General features: G+C 41.8%; 1 protein-coding gene and 1 non-coding gene across 9 annotated transcripts in view; both read left to right on the forward strand.

The window, feature by feature from the left end:
- Positions 1 to 19,980, forward strand: part of LOC128773014 (uncharacterized) — an 80,334-nt gene that overhangs the window by 11,804 nt on the left and 48,550 nt on the right. The gene's annotated exons all lie outside the window — the stretch shown is intronic.
- Positions 17,242 to 17,374, forward strand: LOC128773272 (small nucleolar RNA SNORA70). Its single transcript, XR_008417548.1, has one exon. It is a non-coding gene; the product is annotated as a small nucleolar RNA SNORA70 (small nucleolar RNA).

The following is a 19,980-nucleotide window of genomic DNA, read 5'->3' on the forward strand; positions in this document are numbered from 1 at the left end:
TAATATTATTATTGCTTGTGTTGTAGCACAACTTCAAGGTTCTTCGCTTGAACCTAATACCCTCACAAGGCTCCTGCTGAAATTGCTGTTATGTTGTCTGATTTGTACTGTTTCCTTACTTTCCCACCCAGGAAACAGCTGCACATTTGGGCAGAGGGACATAAAAAGCGTTGGTAGATAGTCACGTTGTCACCACAGATGTCCCTGCTTTGGCTGAGGACAGAGGACAGCAGCCAATATTCACAGAGGATTGCAGATGTTCTTCTTTAACTTGGATCAGAGGGACCATTATAGACACAGTGTGGGTACTGCAGACTTTACTGTTCAGAACAGAATATTACAGAATATGCATGCATTCATCAACACTTATTGAATACCTACTCTGTGCTGAGTTGCCTTGGAAATACAAAGATGAATGGGATATGCTCCCTATCCTCTTGGACCTCAAAATACAGACGGGGAGATAAAACCCATGTAATTAACCAGAGTACAGTGTGAGGATTCTAGGTATAGTGGAAATGCAAACGGCAGTTGGTCTCAGAAGGGGAAATTTTTGTCAGAGAGGTTTGGAAGGAAACCAGGAAGACTTTTTGGATGAAGTGGTATTTTATCGAGACCTAAACAAAATGAAAGTCCTTCAATAAGCAGAGATGAAGCAGGGCAAAGATCGTTCAAGGCAGAGGAAATGATGTGAAGGCAGGTGAGGAATAAGGTGAGTGAGCTGCCAAAGCAGAGTGGGCGTGTGCGTGTGCGTGGCAGGTACTGCTGACTGGCCCACCTCCATCCTCAACCTTGCCCCACCCCCTGCCACCACATGATACCTTCCACCACGTGACATCCTTCTGATCTCTGAGTCATAAGCAAAAGATCGCTGGCTTAGGGTTCTGGGAAGGTATTCAGTTCACCCATAAAACGAGGACAGGCTCAACTATGTGCTCTTTCCTTCAACTTTGGCCCTTGTCTCCTCCTTGGAATGTGGCTGAGATGCCTGGAAGTGCATCTTGAGGTCATGAGGAAATAAGCAAAAGTCATATGATGGGACGGTGAAGCAGAGACTTATACAGAGCTTGCACCAGCCCTGCACTACAGACCTATTAATTTCTTATGATGTGAGAAAAATAACTCTCCATTTGTTTAAGCCAGCATACGTTGGATGTTCTGTTACTTGCAGCCAAAGGCATTCCTGACTGATACAGGGGCAATGGTGACTCATAGGATGTAAAGCCAGAAGAATGAGCAGGGTCCATATTTCAAAGTCATAGAGTCCATTTACAGACTGATTGTTCCTTATTTAGGAGGCTGTGAGGAGCCAGTGAAGGTTTGTGAATAGTAAGAGTATTTTAAAAACAATTTAAAAAACAATTCTAATAGGTGCTGCACAAAGTAGGACCTCCCCATCATAATTTCTATCACAAACTTTAGAAATATGTATGTATAATTTGATATATACAATGAACACTTTCTCAATGTAAGTGAAGTATACTTAGGTAAAACTGCTGCATTAGGGGCACCTAAGTGGCTCTGTTGGTTAAGCGTCGGAGTCCTGATTTCCGTTAAGGTCACAATCTCACGGTTCGTGGAATCAAGCCCCGCATCCGGCTCTGCACTGACAGCCCGGATCCTGCTTGGGATTCTCTCTCTTCCTCTGTCTCTGTCCCTCCCCTGCACACACTCACACACACACACTCTCTCTCTCTTTTTCAAAATAAATAAGCATTTTTTAAAAAGGAAAAAAAATCTTGCTGCATTATTAATTTGTAACATACAATCTAAAGAAAATTTCATATTGCTTTTTTAAGGCGGCTTCAAAACCAGTCCCCTTAGCCTCTTTTGCAACCAGACTGTGGCCCTCCTCGCTCTTTTCTCTTAAAAAATTGAAGAGCCATCACTGTACAAGTAGGAGAGTAACAATAGGCAGTGAAGGGAATGAGAGATGTGGGAAGCATTTTACAGGCAGGATTGACCAGTCTTGGCAACTGGTTAGATGCTAGGAGCAAGAAACAGGGTGAATGAGGGGTGACTCCAAGGTAAGGCGTATATTGCTCAAAGCTTCAGGAGAGAAGTGTGCAGAAGGAGCAGGGTTGAGGGCGGAGTGGTGGGAGATGGTGGTTCCTCGAGCTGTTAACTGTCAGGAAGGGAAACTTTAAGAACTGTCCACATCAGATGGGGCCACAGCAACCTGCAGATAAAAGAGGGACTCTAATTGGAACTCATTACCCATTGCCAATGGACTCATTGCCCATGAGGGTCTTCCTGGGTCAGTTCTAGCCTACTCCCCATGTATGACGGTTAATCTTCTGTGCCAACTTGATTGGGCCATGAGGTCCCCAGATATTTGAGCAAACAGTTTTCTGTGTTTGTCTGTGAGGCTGTTTCTGGATGAGATTAGTATGTGACTTGGTAGACTGAATAAAGCAGATTGCTCTTCTCAATGTGGGTGGGTCCCATCCGAATCAGTTGAAGGCCCAAATAGAACAAAAGAGCTGATCCTCTCACAAGTAAGAGGGAATTCCTCCTGCCTGAGTGTCTTTGGGTTGGGACATCAGTTTTGTTCCTGATGTTTTGTTCTGGGACTGAAACATTGGCTCTTCTTGGGTCTCAAGTGCGCTGACATTCAGACTGAACTATACTATGGGCTCTCCTGGGTCTCCAGCTTGCTGACCGCAGATCTTGGGACTTCTAACTTTCATAATCATGTGAGCCATAATTGCTTATAATAAATTTCTTTTTATATTGGCTCTGTTTCTCTGGAGAACGTTGACTAATACACCACCCCATCTTTACTTGTTCCATATCCAATGGCTTGTGACATCCCAACTGCACAGACCACTGGAACTGCCTTCAGTCAATCTGTCCCTTCCTGGTTGATCTCCTGGTACCACAACTTAATTTGGGGGATATAGAGATCAGTAAGACACTCTTGAGGACCTCAGAATCCATTTTATAAACATTTATTGAGTGCCCACTATTTCCAGGCTTTGTGTAAATGAATACAAATACGATATGGTTAAGTCTCAGCCCTTATGACGTTTGATAAAACAGAAAGACAGATAAACTTACAATAGCAAAGCAACAGGTGCCAGACATGTTCTGGAGAAATGTTGGGACTAAGTGGGAAACTGGAAGGATATCTGGAAGACTTCACGATGGAGAGAACTCACTTCAGTGCCAATGAGTGAGAGCCTCCCAGATAGGGAAGACAGCATGTGACAGAGATGGCATCATGCCTACTGCATTCTGCCATCATGCTGCTATGGCTGGCTGCAGTTTGGGGAAAGTATGTGTAATTAAATGGATGAATGAATCCCACAATGTAATCTACAATTTGTTTAACCTCCCTGAGCCTCCCTTTGCTTCTCTGTAAAATGGAGATTACCTCCTGGGATTGTTACAAGGATTAAATGAGATAATGAATACAAAGTGCTTAACACAATGCCAGGTGCAGGAAGTGCTCAATGGCTCTTGTTATCTAGTAGGTCACAGCCCAGGATTAGACTGGCATTTCACAAAGACCAAAAACAGTGTGCCCCAGTAGACTGTGTGAGACAGGAAGTCCAGATGGGGGCTAACTACAATAGTCTGGGCCAGAGACAACGAAGCCCAAAGTGGACAGTGGTGGTGAGCTGGAAGAAGATGGGTGCATAAATCTTTAGTCAGACAAAATAGCATTTCTTTAAAAAGAAAGAAAAATTTCTCATGTTAAGCTAGCGTAATAAATTGTAAGTGAAATGTTGTAAAACAGCATCAGAAAACAGTAAGCTAGGAAAATGCTTAAATAGTTTATGAAATTAGTCATGAAGAATTTGGCATCTCCCTTAATTTTGGAGGGTGGAAAACTTCACTGGATGCACTACGTATAGCACTTTTCCATTGGATTCTATCACGCTGTAGCCATTTGCCAAGGAGGCTCAGCATTTAATCACGTATAACAAGTATTGACTACTAAGTGACTACAAGTATTCGCAAAGCATTAGTAAAATTGTCACACTCTTTCGCACAAGATCTAAGCTCGTTCAAAAAGACTGTTCTTGTGCTAAAGAATGAACCTTGGAAAAACTAAAATGAGACATAATTTTTTGATTTGAAGATTTAAAAGCAACTGAATTTACAAATGACTGTAAACTCAACCACTGCTTCTTTACAAATGGTATAACATTCAAAACAAAAGAAGAACTCTAAATTTTCTCACAGAATTTACACAGATCCCCAAACCATCCAATATGGTTCTGTGGTGCTCCGCTGGAATGTTCTGGCAGGAGAAACAAAGACAAACTCTAGAGCCGTCTGTTTCCTTCAGAATGGTTTGTTCTCATGACACACATGAATTCAAATGTTCACCAGGGCTTTCTGAAGTTCACTTAATCTGATGTTGAGTGCTACATTAAACAATGCCTTTTCTTATGAGTTGATTTCAAAGAGAATGAGACGGTGTGGTCTTTGCCAACTTTTAGACATACAGAATGAATAAATAAGCTCTGTGCTGTGGAGAAGGTTTCCTTTTTTCTAAATGAGGGTGAGAGGAAACAGAACCAGACACCCATACCTGGCAAGAAGGATCCCTCCGATGGGCATCAGAGTAGAGGCTCACATATTTGGGGGAACCTTGTGCATTACATTCAAGTTTCCACACCTAGATCCAAACAGACTCCAATCTACTGCCTCAGCTTTCTACCAGTGGCTAGGGAGAGTCTGTGTATTAGTTATAAGCCAAACATGCAGCAATTCATCCTGTTTTTCACGCACAAGGGGAGAAAAGGCCAGGCAGGATATGAAAAGCCTAGAAAGAGCAGTTGCCAAGAACACCCAGTGCCCCAGTATGCCCCTGGGCTGACCATATATGTTGATGCTATTGCATTCTGAGATCAACTGTCAGCAGTGGTAGATGGTTGCCCATCCCTCTTGTGCCATGGGCCTCATAACATTTACCTTCACTCTAAGATCCCCAGGCAGCCGTGCCCTATTCTCACATTTGACATCAAGGGTTGCAAACTTCTGTCATATTTTGAGTGGCTTAAATAGCATTTTTAAACATTTGCATCAACATTTAAAACTGGGAAATTTCACACAAAAATCCTAATTTTTTACTTCTCTTGTCGAATCAGAAGACTCTTACATGGAGATAACCAGCTGGAGGGGCAGTCCCCTTGAGATGTGGTGGCTATAGCTCCTCTGCTTCCAGTGACACTGAGGCCACAGGTCAGTCTCTGTTTCTCCTTGCTTTGACACGGCTGTGTCTCTCACGGCAGAGAAACATTTCTCCGTGCTTATATCTCTATCTAAGGTGGGGAGATGAAATACACACATACACACACACACACACACAGACCCCAAACCAGAGTCAGCAGTATGTTTCTACAAAAATCCAGGTTCCTTCATGCATTAGATGTCTGCACCATTCCTTGTGTGCTTCCGTGTTTGCTGCTCTCAACAGCCTTTCACAAATGCAAGCTGTACATCCCGTCCCGGGTTCTAATCTCCATCCTGCCCCAAACTGGTGGTGTGACCCAGAGCAAGTCACTCCATGGTTGACCTTAGCTCCTTCCTCTGTTTGGTGAGGCAGGTGGTCTCAACTCTTTGGCTTTGAAATGGAGTTGGAGCTTTGCTGGCCCAGTCAGGACCAATCTCCTTCTCCCTCTGGCCTCTTTTCCATAAAAGCCTCCCAGGGTTAGGCAGGCAGCTCAGTCCCAAGCAGGGGACACCCTAACAGAAGAAGGAGAAAGAGCAGAAGGATGGGAGATGAGAAGAGGAAAAAAGCAGCCTAAGGAGGAACTCAATCCAGAGATGAACGGAGGGATGAGAAGGGGAAAGAGGGTCAAATGTCTCTCATTTAAAACACCCAAGAATTAAATAACATGATCGGAGTCTTTTTATACTTGAAAAAAATTATATTAAAATTTAAAAGTCATAAATATTAACTATAAGAAAATTGGAAAATTCCAAAAACTGAAAAAAGTAAGAAAAAAAACATCAACTATAATCATACCATTTAAGGTCAAGGACTCCTTAATTCTAGGCATATGCTGTTCCTAAGTTTTTTTTTTTTAATTTTTTTAACGTTTATTTACTTTTGAGAGAGAGTGAGAGACAAAGCATGAGTGGGGGAGGGGCGGAGAGAGAAGGAGACACAGAATTCAAAGCAGGCTCCAGGCTCTAAGCTGTCAGCACAGAGCCGGTTGCGGGGCTCAAACTCATGAACCACGAGATCATGACCTGAGTTGAAGTCAGACGCTTAATCGACTGAGCCACCCAGGCACCCCTCTTTCTAACTTTTTTTGCACTTTTTATAGTTGATATTATATAAAAACCTCATTTAATTTGAAAACAACAAAAATCATAAAGTAAAAGTCAGAACTATCTTATTAAAGTTAAAACTAGATATGCCAGTTACACTTTTGTTTTACTTATTTATGTTTTTTTAATAGGCAGAACTTCCAGCAAAATGCAAAAAAAAAATAAAAAAACTTGAATAAAACCTTTCATTTTCCATTACCTTTTCAATTTACCAGTGTAGTTTAAGGGTTTTGACATCATTACTCTGACATATGGGCTTTATTATAAAAGGGTTTAAAATAAGGCCGATTTGCAGAGTCTTAATAAAGGAATAACTTTCTGCATTCTGACTTTTAGGTCTGAAGAGCATTTTCCTACAATCTTTTTTCTTTTTTCTTTTTTTTTAAGTGGGCTTTCCTTTGGCAGGGGTTGGGGCGTCATTTTAGAGGTCAAGCATTCCTTATGTCTATTATTTCATTTCAATCAAGGGCTATAAAGTGTTGGTGATAAAATCCTCTTAAAATTGATGATTCTCCCAGTATTTATGACATAGCCTAGAGACGGTTATAATTCAGTTTTAGATAACCTCTTTTTGATGCACAGAGGAAAGGTAAGAAGATGCGATTAAAAATGTTTATAAAAGTGAAAGAATAACCTCCTTGCTCAGAGAAGCTGGGAAAGAGCCTATCTGTAACTTTTCTTGCCATTAACGGTGCTTGGAGAATGAATGCCCCAGATACAAAGCCCAGGACAGGAGAGGCCGCCTCTGCCCAAGCAAGGGCAGCTGTTTGCAGGTCAGTTTACCTGATTCGCAGAAGATCTGCAATCTTATCAGAATGGAGCTCCCTGGCTTATTCTATTTCTGCCTTGTTGATATCCAAGCTGGCCTTTCTTTTTTTGCTAACTGAGAATGTCTGAAGCCTGGGGCAAGCCTCTGGGTGTCCTCAAGACTTCCATCCCACGCTTAAAGAGGGAAAGATCTCTGGGCTGCAGTAAAAGGATAAGGTGATCTCTCATCCTTGGGAGATGCTCCCCTCGTCTTTTGCCAAAAGAAGGCCTGAGAAACGTGGGCTGCGTTCAAAAGTTTAGGGAGATTCTACCGTACTGAGCCAACGATTAGTATTAGATTTTTAGGCTGGAGAAAGTTTTCGTTGTCATAATTTATCTTGGAGAACAAGAGTTTGTTATTCATTTATCAAGAGCTTAACATTTCCCTCTTAGGAAAAATGCTTTGCGGGATACACTATACCCAGGAAAACACTCACTAACGACATATTTTTGTTTATCAGTTCAAGCTAAAAACCCCTCTTAGAGATAAAAAACCATTTCCAGCACGGAGAGTGGGGGAGGGGTGTCCCATTGGAACTGGCTGTCCCCAGAGTAGAGGATTTAGCCTCCTTTGTATGCGCAGTAATCGCTTGAGCCCTTGCAAGGGGAAGGTTGCCCCTGAGAAGTGTTTTAAAATAAAAGTAAAAAAGATCTCTACCATAGACACTCTGCTTCCAGGAGGAGCCCCGGTCTCTACTTTAGAGGAAGCCACTTGAGGCTTGGTATTTGGAAACTCAGAGCAGAGAGCACTGGAGAAAAGGTGACTCAAGAGTTGCACTGAGGATCATTTAAAAATTCTGTTCAGTTACACTCATCAGGAAAAGAAGAAAAAGAGCAGGGGACGAGAAGTAGCAGAAGGAATACCCTTTTTAGTAAATGTGGTCAGAAAGTAAGACACACTTAAAATATTTTCACCTAAATGAAATACCAGTTTAGCTTTTCAAGCCCTTAAATTTCGCTCTATCAAAGTCTCAAATTACAGGCAGGTTGATTCGAGGTTCGGATGATGAAGTCCTGGCTCATCAGTTTCAACCAAAAGATGGCTAACTTTATCCCGAATTCTCTCTTTAAGAATTAGGCGTGCTGAATCCTTTTTGACTGTACTCTGTTTACTCAAATTTTAAATGAAAACCTTTTTGCTAGTGAACCTCACTATGGGTGATTGAAATGTTGGTGGGAGGCAAAAAGCTATGTGCAAAAACATTTGAAAATGAAACACTCCCAGCACATAATCCCCTTCCTCTGCAGTGCAAGGTTTTCAAATAAATGAAAAAAAAAAAAAAAATGCACCAGAGACCTTGCCTAAGAGAAGAAGGTATGTGCATAGGAATCTCCTCCCTGCGAAGTGCTGACATCTGACACCACTTTGAACCCTGCATGCAGCTGGTGTTGGACTCGAATTCTCTCCCACCTTGTTCTTGGCCTCTCACTCATCCCTGTGGCCTAGCGCCCCAGGGCCTGAAGGGCCTCTCCCACCGCAGAGGCTGCAAGCAGGGCAGGGGCCGAGTTGGCATCCTTGCCAGGGTTCCATTAGTGTTCAATGAGGAGCCATCAGAAGGCAGTTTATCAATGACTTCCAAGGAGGCCGCTTACTGACTGGCTGGAGATTTTCTGTTGGTGTGTAACCGGCTTCTGAGAGTTTGCAAATAGTTGCAATTAATTACATCCCAGCCACGGTGCTCTGGGAGAGGTCCTTGCGTGAGGGAATGGCACTAAAGATGTTGTGGCTTCTGTGGTGCGGTAGCTATGGAAGCATAAGGGTGTGGTGAGAGATTAGGCTGCCGCAAGGCCATTGTACCTTGCCAGATAGAATTATCCTTTGATGTACACTGGGGTCTAAATTGTTTTCTTTCCTTTGATACATTTAAAATTAAGATTCGGTGTTAATCTCCAATTAATTCCAAGATCAAGCTTCTATTTTAGCTCCTTGAATGAGTGATATTGGAATGCTTCAAGGGAAGTGAAGCCAGAATAAAATATTTTCCAATTATATTAAATACCTTGTGGGCACGGTTATTAGGTATTGCTGTATTAAGTGTGGGATTTTAAATCAGAATGTTATGATTTAAAATCGGAAATCATTTCAAGTCAGAAATGGAGCACCTAGGATAATAATGTTCCACATTTAAATGGCTACACACACACACACACACACACACAAAGGGAAGGCTAGACACTTCTATCAAAAGTGAAAGTCGAACTTAATAAGGAAACAGAAAATCATGAGTTGTGAAATTTAAGAGGATTAAACATTAAGTACGAAAACCCTGGATAGAACAGGTAAGATGCCCACCAGCTGGGAATGGGAATATGGGAGAAAAAAAAGAAGGAACAGTTGGCCAGAGCTGTTTCTAAGCTGCAATCTGCAGAGAAAATCAACCTCACCCCACATGGGGCTCCTTACAGGCCCTGACAGAGGGTTAAAGGACAGCTGACCTGCACTGGATCCAGGCCAAACTGGGAGGTTAGTTGGGACTTAATGAGTCACCTTGTTAGACCTCCCCACGAACTCATCCCAGGTGTCTTGCAGCTGAGCCCTGAAAGAGGGCGATTCTTTACAGTAAGGAAATAAAGCTTCTCCTGGTGACTTTTTAGCTACCCTATGGGATAGTAAAGCATAGTCATGATTACCAAATGATGCCTGAGATTTGGCCAGCATTTCTCACAAATGTGTAGGACAGTCATGATTTCCAATACTGTGACCTTTTACCTTCATAAATACAGGAACACTTGTTAGGCCATGGGTCTGAGCTGTAGTTTGGAGGGGGAAAAAACCTGTCCCCATGCCCATGGAAACCAACCTGCTAATTCAGTCCTTTGATTCTATTTCAAGAAAAGAATGAACTTGCAATTTTTGGTCATCATTTTCTGTTTACTGTCATTTGTCCTGGAAGTTGGGCAAAAGCAGGTAATTTCCTGCTTCTCTCTTCCACCCCTAATTAGGGGCCCAAGTCCCAGGTGATAACATCTCGAAGGGTACTTTACCATCATCAGTGGGTGGGGGCCAGGGAGTGGGGTGGGGAGCCCTCATCCGCACCAGCTCTGAGGGGACCTGCACCTGTTTTACTGGTTGCTAAATATTCTGAATATTACCCGGTACAAAGACTTCATTTTATGACGCTCCTGGTCAGCCAGTGAAGACAACTGTGGTTCAGTGACACATGCTGGGTTTGGCATCATCAAAAGATTTGGGTTTGAGTGCCATCTTGGCCAAGATCAAAGAAGATACTAGGTGTGAACACCTGGAGTAAGAGAGTGGGCTCGTTTTAGGTGTCACTGTGTATGATGACCCACTCTTAAATATAGTCCTCCTTATGACCTGAATATGGAAGGGAGGCACACTGGAACATCCCAGATAAGGTAACCAGGCTGCAACCGGACTTTTATGCTTGAGTTCCCAAAGCCACTGAGGTTTCATTGGTCTCATTGATTCAGTGCTAAGATGTAGGCCCATTTGGCCTGAAAAAGTATTCACACGTCGTCAGAAAATCATTACTCAAAGTGTGATTCATTTGGGGTGGCCTCTTATTGATTTGTCTGCCAAATGCAGATTCTTAGACTCTGCCCCAGGCCTGATGACTTGGAATTTTGAAAGGGGCAGGGCCCAGGAATTTTGTTTTTAAACACTCCACAAGAGATTTGGATAGACGAATGTAAAGGTAGGAACTACTAGTTCAGTAGCCAAACACTGAAAACCACTCAGCGCTGACATTATATACAACAGAAGCCAGTTTCTGGATCCCCACACGAATGGTTGCTTGCCCAGTGCTCTATCAATGTAGTTTCTGAAACGATTACTAGAAAAGTGTGCATGTGTGTGTGTTTGAGAGTGCGTGTGTGTGACTGTTTAGGAGCACACGTGACTGTTTGAGAGAGGCTGTGTGCGAGCAGTGTATGCTTACGCTGCAGAACACACGCTATTCTCGGGCCAATCCCTCTGGATTCATGGCGGTATCACTAATTGTATCTGGGTTCCATGACTTTTCTCAGGCCTCCAGAGAACAAAGCCAGACTGACTCTTGTCAAAGTTGACCCCTATGAACTTATTGAACTTCTGACTAGGGCATCACAGTGGAGTGTGTTGAAAAGTTTCCTTTAGCTCACATTAATCTGCACAAGGAGAGCTGCGTTAGTTGTAGTTTTATAAAAAGCGTCCCAGGGATCTCTGAGCTTGATACACACTGAAATTTGGGCGGCCCAAATCCCTAAAGTTAGCAGGCTTCCCAGTCCATATTTTGTAAAGGATTATTTGTGCCCCCCCGGCCTCACTAGGCTACTTGTGCTCACAGGTGCTTGCGGTGTGGAACGCCTTTCGTGCAAACACACGGGAGCAGAGCCACAGTCCTGCTTTTGAACAACCAATGGCAGCAAACCCTCATTTTGCTTCTAGCTCTCTGTCTCTTCTGTCCCGAGTGGCCCAGTCTTTGCATTTCAATTCAGTTCAGTTTGATTTAGCAAACATTTATTCAGAACCAGTTAAGTCCCAGTAATATCTTAGGTGCTAGTTGTGATTGCAGCTAAGGTGGGAAGGGTCTGGGAGACAGATGAGCAAGACCCTATTCCTGCCCTCAGAGAGTCCTAACCGAGGGCGGCCCATGAGACAGCTACACAAGTAACTCTCTACCACTCAAAATGTAAGGAATGCTAAACTACTCATTTACCCAAAGCTTAGAAAGAGGTAAAAATAATTCTCTTAGGACATTCAGGAAAGTGCAATTGATCAAGGTCTGGAAGGACGCTAAATGTTTTGAGCCTCATTTTTTTGGGTCTCGAACTATCCCAGATATGTTTTTAATTCTGTGATACTGCTGGACATATAAGTATAACTAGAAATGTATTGGCCATGGATTACTATATATATATATATGTGTGTGTGTGTGTGTGTGTGTGTGTGTGTATTCATTTAGTCCTCACAACAGCCCTGTATTAATAATAAACACTGTTACTACCCCCATTTCTGAGATGAGGAAGTTGAGGCAAGGAGACAAAGCAACAGACCCCCAAGGCCACATAGCCAGTAGGCAGCAGAAGCAGGTTTTGATCTCAGGCCATCTAACTCCAGGGCTGGCAAGCTTAAACACCATGTGCCAATATACACACATTTATAATTTATGTTACCAACCACTTACCCTTTACCTTTTCTGCCTACATAAATATTTTTCTATCCAGTGTAGCACCCTTCTTATTTTCCCTCAATATTTTTATTGTTTGGTGAGAAGAGCGACTACAGATTTTTAAATGATTCATTTTACTTTTAATCCCAATATTTTGTGGGTAGTCACAGAAGTCCCAACCTGAAGAATGCACGTCTAAACTGAGTTTCTCCTCCATGCGGCTGGTGTGTTGTCCCAGGGGCCCACTGAGGAAGAGTCAAATGAGAAGGCCCACTGAAGAGGGCAAGGCTATGAATTTTTAAATCTAGACATACATTAGTGATGACAGTATAAATGTGTGTCTAAATCGTTCTAAATATGACCGCTGCCCCGACAGCTGCTAAGTCCTCCTTGGGCCTTCTTAATGATTTAAATTTCTGCCCAAGGAAGGCAAAAGCTTCTTGTTCAGATCCTCTCAGACCTTTGTGTTCTTAGACACTCACAAGTGCAAAGTTAACAGCCGGGAAGTGAGCACCCACAGTGGGAAGCAGCACATCACGGGTACTGACAGTCTTAGGAATCAGACAAGACAGGAGTCAAACAAACCCTGGCTTCGCCATTTGGCAGCTATGTGCCTGTTCAATCTCTCTGCACCTCAGTTTACACCTCTGTGAAACGGAGATGAGAATATCTCCCTGACAAGGATTTTTTTGTGAGGATTGAAGAAAACAATGTTTACTAAATGCTTAGTATAGTGCCTGCCATGTAGTAAAGAAACCATAGTTGTAATTTTTGTGATTTGATTAGAAGGGGGAGAGCAGAGTCTGAGATGCTCTGAGGGTCGAAGGGAAGGGATCAAAAGCAAAAAGCTCAGAACTGAGGGCTCCACTGCAACTGTGCCAGGCCCTTTCACGCTGTTTCCACATCTGGCCCAAGAAAATCATTGCATTTGTTAAAGTGGAGGACTTAGGGGAAGAAAAGCTGGGCAGTCATGCTGGGAACAACAGCACAGGGGCCCCAAATGTTCTCGATACACTGTTCTCCCACCCCAGTGTCCAACCTACACCCACAATGTCTCCTTGCTGAACTTCGTCCCCACTTCTCATAGTGTTCCTTCTCTGAGAGGCCTAAGGGTTTCGCCTCTGCTTCCGCATCACTGGTCGGCCATGCCAGCTTCCCTCACACCACCCGCAGTCCCAGCTACACACAGATGTGCTATCAATGTCTCTGGAGACCTCCTCCCTGACCCATGGGTTACTTAGAAGTGTGTGGTTTAATTTCCAAACATCTTTTTATTGTAGATTTCTAGTTTAATTCCACTGTGGTCTGAGAACATGTTCTGTGTGACTTCGACTCTCTTAGCTTTATGCAGGTTTGCTTTATGGCACAGAATATGGTGTATGTTAGTGACTGTTCCACGTGCACTAGAGCAGTAGGCACTGTCGTCAGATGCAGCGATCTGTAAAAGTCAACGAGGTCCAGCTGCTGGCTAGTGCTGTCCAGGTCACCTCAATCCTTCTTTATTTTCTGTCTGTTCTATCAACTACGTAGAGAGGGGTTGAAGTCGGCAGTTGTAAGTGCACATTTGTCTATTTCTTTATTTACTTCTGCCGGGTTTTGCCCCATGCATTTCAAACCTTTACAACTAGATGCATACGCATTTAGGACTGTTACAAATTGACTTCTTTATTTATTGATAATAAAACCCTGATAACGTTTCTGATTCTGCAGTCTATTTTGTATGAAATTGGTATAGTTACTCCAGCTTTCCTTTAGTTACCCTTTTCATGTTATATTTTTCTATTTTTTTACTTTCAATCTTAGTCTTTACATTTAAAGTGGGTTTGTTATAGATGGCATGTAATTGGGTCTTGCTATTTTACTCAGTCTAAATCTCTGTCTTTTGGGGCGCCTGGGTGGTTCGGTCAGTTAAGCGACCGACTTCGGCTCAGGCCATGATCTCATGGTTTGTGGGTTCAAGCCTTGCATCAGGCTCTGTGCTGACAGCTCAGAGCCTGGAGCCTGCTTCGGATTCTGTGTCTTCTTCTCTTTCTGCCCCTCCCTGCTTAACACTCTGTCTTACTCTCTCTCTCTCAAAAGTTAAATAAACATTAAAAAAAAATTTACATCTCTGTCTTTTAACTGGTGTTTAGATATTCACTTTTAAGTGATTGTTGGTATCACAAATTCTACCATCTTCCTAGCTGTTCTCTCTCTTGAGTACTACTTCTTAGTTTGTATACCCTCCTTTTCTACCTTCTTTCGGTTTAATTGAGCATTTTTATTATTCCATTTTATCTCTTATATTGAGTTATTATTTATACCTTTTTTTAAGACTTCTTAAGTGATTGACTAGAATTCTAAAGTACTTTTCAGTGATAAAAAGTTTGATCATTTTGTATTCCCTAAGTTGGGAGAAAGCTATAGTTTTGTTTCTTACTGAAATGGTCTTTGAAATATTTTAGTTAAAATAGCTAGAATTTAAATAGAATACTGCAGTATGGAATAGCATTTTCATCTGAATAGAATTTTTAAAAAATGTTTATTTTTTTCGGGGGGAGAGAGCATCTGAAGCAGGCTCTGTACCGACAGTAGCGAGCCCAATATGGGGCTCGAACTCATGAACCATGAGATCATGACCTGAGCCAAAGTCTGATGCTTAACTGACTGAGCCACCCAGGCACCCCTTAAATAGAAATTTAAACATGAATTTCATTTGTAACCAATGAACTAACACACACTAAAAAAAAAAAAAAAAAAAAAAAAAAGATTAAATCTGGATGAACAAAAATACTGTTCTGTAATTTTATGCAATAAAAATTATACAAAAAGGAAAATACAGTGAAGCTTTAACTTGTTCAACTCAACTCTTCTGAAAAAAGTAGCCAGAAATTACTGAATTGTGTTCATTTGGAAAATCCTGGGGAAATTTTCCCTTCTAGAGAAGCATTCTTATTTTTGTTTTGGGACCACTGCCCCTTTGAGAATTTGATGAACAATACCTAGAAAAACACTTACACTCATCTACACATCAAGTTTTGCATATAATTTCGGGGAATTTACTGAATCCCTTAAGAGTTTCTTGATCCCTGGTGAGGAACACCTGCCCTAGAGTAAGTAGTGAATGTTGTCAACAAGGATTTTGATGTAACCATATATCTTGGTATGTAGGTCAAATAGCAGAAGTATCAGGTTTGACTTGAGCTTCTTGAGCAGGGCAATAGAAACTCTTACTCTCTTAAACTTTTTGTTTAAGCAGCCCCAGATCCAGGTCAGACCCAAGTCTAGCTCTTAAATTTGTCACCTGCCCAGTCCTATACTTTAATGTGACAACACTGCAGCCTCTACAATAGCCAAGGAAGTTCAGATGGTTAGTCTAAATGCTCACCATACTCAGATTGTGTTTATCTCCTTTCATGCTGTAAGACAGAATTGTCCCAGGCACAATTGCTTAAACTGTAACTATAAACAAGAAGACAAATTTGTCCATGAGCAAATTTTGACACCAATATCAAAACTATCTTCAGGAGACGGAGAGAGAGAGATGTTTCAAGCAATAGTTGCCTGTATTTTTAAAAGAATAGTCTCCCAGGTCGCCTGGGTGGCTCAAGTCAGTTAAGCCTCCAGCTCCTGATTTCAGCTCAGGTCATGATCTCACAATTCATGGGGTGAAGCCCCACATTGGGCTCCATGCTGAGATTCTGCTTGGGCTTCTCCCTCTCACTCTCTGTCTGTCCCCCTCCCCCTCCTCAAAATAAATATATAAACATTTAAAAAAAGAATAGTCTCCCATTTATACTTAAAAAGTCAGAGTCACAAAGCATTTAATGGCCATGAGTCCCAAAGAATCCACCAACTACTCCTCTCTTATTCTGCCAGGTTCTGAAATCTCGCTCCAACTATGATACCCTCCTGGGTCAGTCAAAACAGAGTTATTTGACTCTTCTCAGTAAAATTTTTTAAAGCAAATAACACCATTAACTTTATCCATTCCTCCACGAATGCATCTCCATTGGCTTGTATTTCATTTTTTCCTTTCATGTATTTATCTCTTAGTGATTCAGTAAAATCCATATCTTCAAGATATTTATATCATTTGCAAAGGAATCCCACTTTTTTCCCAATTAACATAAGGCCATATAGAAGTATTGTTAATATGATTGATCATATTTTTCAATATTGATATGTTTACTTTCCAAATAGTAAAAATAATGGAGTATTTATATTAACCAGATTGAATGGAACCCTTTGGAAACAACCATTAATGAGCTGGTTGATGTGTGGCCTGGAAACTCCCTCTGGCAGCCAAGAAACTCCTTGTGTTTAGAACGGTTATCCCTGCAATTCTGCCTGAGACTCATCAGATGACTTGTCATGCTTATGTCTTCCTTTAGCAAACTGCAATTCTATTATTTAAAAAAAAATTTTAATGTTTATTTATTTTGAGAGAGAGGGAGGCAGAGAATGAGTGGCGGAGGGGCATGGAGAGAGGGAGACCCAGAATCCGAAGCAGGCTCCAGGCCCTGAGCTGTCAGCACAGAGCCAGATGCAGAGCTCAGCTGGAATGAGTGAACCACGAGATCATGACCTGAGCCTAAGTTGGATGTTTAACTGATTGAGCCACCCAGGCATCTCGGAATTCTATTATTTTTAAATCTTCCATATCCAGGGGCACCTGGGTGGCTCAGTCAGTTGAATGTCCCACTCTTGATTTTGGCTTAGGTCATGGTTTATGGGTTCAAGCCCCATGTCAGGCTCCACATGAACAGTGCAGAGCTTGCTTGGGATTCTTTCTCTCCCTCTCTCTCTTCCTCCCCAACTTGTGTGCAATCTCTCTCTAAAAATAAATTAACTTAAAAAAAAAATCTTCCATACCCTTGGACGAAATGTTATGTATAAACATTGCCTTTCATCTTGCATAAAGGTGCATGGAAACAAAACAAGTGATATTTATAATGAAAAACCAAAAACACAACCCTCTTTTCCAAATTTCCTAGATAAAAATGAGAAAACTTCACTTCTAGAATATGTTAAAGAAATGCTAAAGGATCTGCAGCCAATTAAGCTAACTGTGCTCTTTCCTCGTGGGGCCCAGTGTGCAATGGCTGCGAACAGCAGCCTCCTCAGTAGTGTATGCAGCCTGTTGGTTGTATGGGTTGCCCTGAGGGACCTTGGAGACAGTTTTTTTCTGGCGGACATTGAGGTTTGGCCTCATGCTTTCTCCAATCTAGGCTCCAGACAGGTATGTAAGGTGCCTTTGGAAAGCCCCAGGGCATAGTGGCCAGGGTCCACATTGGCCAAGTCATCTTGTCCATCCGTACCAAGTTGCAGAACAAGGAGCATGTGATTGAGGCCCTACATAGGGCCAAGTTCAGTTCCCTGGCCACCAGAAGATCTCCTTTTCCAAGAAGTGGGGCTTTACTAAGTTTAATGCAGATGAATTTGAAGACATGGTGGCTCAAAAGCAGCCCATCCCAGACGGCTGTGGGGTCAAATACACCACTAATCGTGGCCCCTTGGACAAATGGTGGGCTCTTTACTCATGAGAACTTCAGCACTGCCCTTCCCCATTCATGCCCACCAATAAATCCTGCTTCCTGTCTAAAAAAAAAAAAAAGAAAAGAAAAGAAAAGAAATGCTAAAAGAACAAAAAGGCATCCTTTTTTGCATGTTTGTGTCTTTTCAGTGCTTTTTGAAATAATCAGAATGTCAAGACTTGGGCATTTCTAAAGGTACTCTAACAAGATAGTTTTAATTCCTCTTTATTCTTTGTAATAGTTTATACTCTACAAAAGATAAGCTTCTCTTTCACTATCGACTTTTCTTTTCCGCCTGATAAACAATGATACTTTTTAAGGTGTTCCCAAAGAAGCTAAAATGAACTTAGATCAATTTCAGTCACTTCCTTATTTATACATCATCCTCATTAATGATATCCTCAAAAATACCATCTAACACAGCTCATCTATTCACCTCTGCCTCCTCGTCTGTCTTGAGCATCTTCTCTCTAAACAGTAGACCTTTTTCAATTGCTTGGCAACATTAATAAGACTGTTTTCTCTTTGCACTAAGGAGAAAAAAAATACATTCCTGGTTTGATTCCGTTGTTCTGAATAAAATCAGACCTAGAAAGCAAACGCACAATTAAAAACTGATGCATGATTTTCTCCTTTAGTTCTTCACCCTAAAATGAGGTGCTGCATGAAATTTCTGATGTTACAAGTTTCCCAAGATTATAGTGTTATAGTAAAAGTCTCGATGGAACATCTAATACGCTGACTTCAGGGTAGAGCAAGCCGCTCGCTCGGGAAAGGTTAGCCACCCTGCCCCAGAGGCAGTAGCCTCTGACAACCATGCAATAATTGCTACTCTGACATCGTAAGTGGCTGGGGTACCCATTGAGAGTCACTTGTCTAATAGTTCTGCCAACAGCTGCAAGTTCAAAGAAAACTATTCTTTCCCTATAGCACCACCACAAAGCCCCTCACTTTTTGCATATTCAAGGATCAGAGTGTAAAGGAAAATAGAGAGAGGGGAAGAAAGGAGGAAGACATACCTACGAAGACAAAGTTTGAAGTGGGAGCAAGATCAAGATTTTAGCTGAGGTGAAATAATCTTTTGTGGATGAGTGAAGAACAAAGGTCAGAAGGAGAAAATTTGGCCATTTTCTACCCTCTTACAATTTAGGGGTTGGATGGAAGGTTTTTCATCATCATTCTTGACCTGTACATATTCCTCATAAATTAAAAATATCTTTGCCATAGAGAAGCTTAAAAATGTTTTTATGTTATCAAATGTATCTATCTTTTCTTCCTTTCATGGCTTCTGGGCTTGTGTCCTATCTAGAAAGGCTGGACTGATTTCATTCATTCCATAATTATAAATAAATTCAACCATATTTTATTCTAGTAGTTTAATTTTTAATATGTCAATATTTGATCCAGGTTTAATTTAGTTTGTGAAAGTTGGAAACCTTATTTTTCTTTTTTTAATATATATATTTTTAATGTTTATTTTTGAGAGAGACAGAGCAGGAATGGGGGAGGGGCAGAGAGAGAGGGAGACACAGAATCTGAGGCAGGATCCACACTCTGAGCTGTCAGCACAGAGCCCGACACGGGGCTCAAACTCATGAACCATGAGATCATGACCTGAGTCAAAGTCGGATGCTCAACTGACTGAGCCACCCAGGTGCCCTGAAAACTTATCTTTCTTAATCTAATTTCACTTCAGTGCAAATTCTATGCAATTCATACCTGGATCAACCAATCATTGACTATTTACTAACAACCTACTATGAGCCAAGCCAGTGAGAGATCCAAAAGAAATGTAAGACATGGTGGTTAATTTCAAACAAGTTACAACTGTGGTTGGGGGAATGAACTACTGCCCTGAGACAGTTCCAGGACCAGACAGACAAGCATATAACTAAGTTACTGAATCCTGAATGCCTAGAATTGGTGTGGGAGCTCAGAGGAAGGAGCGATCTACCTAGGCTGCAGTTGTCAGGGAAGACTTTGTAAGCAAGATGGGGCTAGAGTCGTATGTGCATTTCACCAAATGCTAAAACAGAAAGCTATCATCTCTGTGCGTGTGTGTGTGTGTGTGTGTGTGCATGCGCGTGTGTGTGTGATGTGCGTGCATGTGTGTACAGTTTAGGTGGGCACCCAGTTTTCACAAAACAACTCAACTGTTGGGAAAATATACTTGCCACAGACTAAATAAGATTTAGGTGCACCTGGCAGATCTGAGTCAGGGTTTTAGAGCTAGAATGAAGTAGCCGTGTGGC

Source organism: Panthera pardus, unplaced genomic scaffold (genome assembly GCF_024362965.1).
Source record: "Panthera pardus isolate Hobbes unplaced genomic scaffold, ASM2436296v1 HiC_scaffold_24, whole genome shotgun sequence".
Taxonomy (NCBI): domain Eukaryota; kingdom Metazoa; phylum Chordata; class Mammalia; order Carnivora; family Felidae; genus Panthera; species Panthera pardus.